The following is a 2,314-nucleotide window of genomic DNA, read 5'->3' as shown; positions in this document are numbered from 1 at the left end:
CAGCCAATATCATACTGAATGGGCAAAAACTGGAAGCATTCCCTTTGAAATCTGGCACTAGACAAGGATGCCCTCTCTCACCACTCCTATTCAATATAATACTGGAAGTTCTAGCCAGAGCAATCAGGCAAGAAAAAGAAATAAAGGGTATTCGACTAGGAAAGGAGGAAGTCAAATTGTCTCTATTTGCAGACGACATGATTGTATATCTAGAAGACCCTATCACCTCAGCTCAAAATCTCCTGAAACTGATAAGCAACTTCAGCAAAGTCTCAGGATACAAAATCAATGTGCAAAAATCACAAGCATTCCTATACACCAATAACAGACTTAAAGAGAGCCAAATCAAGAACGAATTGCCATTCACAATTGCTACAAAGAGAATAAAGTATCTAGGAATACAACTAACAAGGAATGTAAAGGACCTCTTCAAGGAGAACTACAAACCACTGCTCAACGAAATAAGAGAGAACACAAACAGTTGGAGAAATATTCCATGTTCATGGTTAGGAAGAATCAATATCGTGAAAATGGCCATACTGCCCAAAGTAATTTACAGATTCAATGCTATCCCCATCAAGCTACCAATGACCCTCTTCACAGAACTGGAAAAAACCACCTTAAACTTCATATGGAACCAAAAGAGAGTCCGCATAGCCAAGTCAATTCTAAGCAAAAAGAACAAAGCGGGAGGCATCACACTACCAGATATCAAACTATACTACAAGGCTACAGTAATCAAAACAGCATGGTACTGGTACCAAAACAGAGATATAGACCAATGGAACAGAACAGAGGCGTTGGAGGCGACACAACATATCTACAACCACCCGATCTTTGACAAACCCGACAAAAACAAGCAATGGGGAAAGGATTCCCTGTTCAATAAGTGGTGTTGGGAAAACTGGCTAGCCATATGCAGAAAGCAGAAACTCGACCCCTTCCTGACACCTTACACTAAAATTGACTCCAGATGGATTAAAGACTTAAACATAAGACCTAACACCATAAAAACCCTAGAAGAAAACCTAGGCAAAACCATTCAGGACATAGGCGTAGGCAAGGACCTTATGACCAAAACACCAAAAGCATTGGCAACAAAAGCCAAAATAGACAAATGGGACCTGATCAAACTCCACAGCTTCTGCACAGCAAAAGAAACAGTCAATAGAGTGAATCGGCAACCGACAGAATGGCAAAAAATTTTTGCAGCCTACCCGTCTGACAAAGGGCTGATATCCAGAATTTACAACGAGCTAAAACAGATTTACAAGAAAAAAACAAACAAGCCCATTGAAAAATGGGCGAAGGATATGAACAAGTACTTTACAAAAGAAGACATACATGAGGCCAACAAGCATATGAAAAAATGCTCATCATCACTGGTCATTAGGGAAATGCAAATCAAAACTACATTGAGATACCATCTCATGCCAGTTAGAATGGCGATCATTAAAAAATCTGGAGACAACAGATGCTGGAGAGGATGTGGAGAAATAGGAACACTTTTACACTGTTGGTGGGAGTGTAAACTAGTTCAACCATTGTGGAAGACAGTGTGGCGATTCCTCAAGGACCTAGAAATAGAAATTCCATTTGACCCAGCAATCCCATTACTGGGTATATATCCAAAGGATTATAAATCGTTCTACTATAAGGACACATGCACACGAATGTTCATTGCAGCACAGTTTACAATAGCAAAGACCTGGAACCAACACAAATGTCCATCGATGATAGACTGGACAGGAAAAATGTGGCACATATACACCATGGAATATTATGCAGCCATCAAAAACGATGAGTTCGTGTCCTTTGTAGGGACATGGACGAACCTGGAAAGCATCATTCTCAGCAAACTGACACAGGAACACAAAATCAAACACCACATATTCTCACTCATAGGTGGGTGTTGAACAATAAGAACACATGGACACAGAGAGGGGAGCATCACACACTGGGGTCTGTCGGGGGGAAATAGGGGAGGGACAGCTGGGGGGTGGGGAGTTGGGGAGGGATAGCATGGGGAGAAATGCCAGATATAGGTGAAGGGGAGGAAGGCAGCAAATCACACTGCCACGTATGCACCTATGCAACAATTTTGCATGATTTTCACATGTACCTCAAAACCTAAAATGCAATAAAAAAAAAAAAGGAATATTCTACAGATCCAGATAAAAAAGAAAGACCAAACTATATTTTGCCAAAAAGAAACTCACTTTAAAGACACAAGTAGGTAAAAAGTAAAGGGATGGAAAAGACCTAACTTGCTTACGCTAATAATAATGAAGCTGGAGCACCTATATTAATACCA

This window comes from Aotus nancymaae, unplaced genomic scaffold (assembly GCF_030222135.1).
Source record: "Aotus nancymaae isolate 86718 unplaced genomic scaffold, 86718_ANA_hifiasm-v0.15.2.pri h1tg000058l, whole genome shotgun sequence".
Taxonomy (NCBI): domain Eukaryota; kingdom Metazoa; phylum Chordata; class Mammalia; order Primates; family Aotidae; genus Aotus; species Aotus nancymaae.
Note: the sequence above shows the minus strand (reverse complement) of the source record.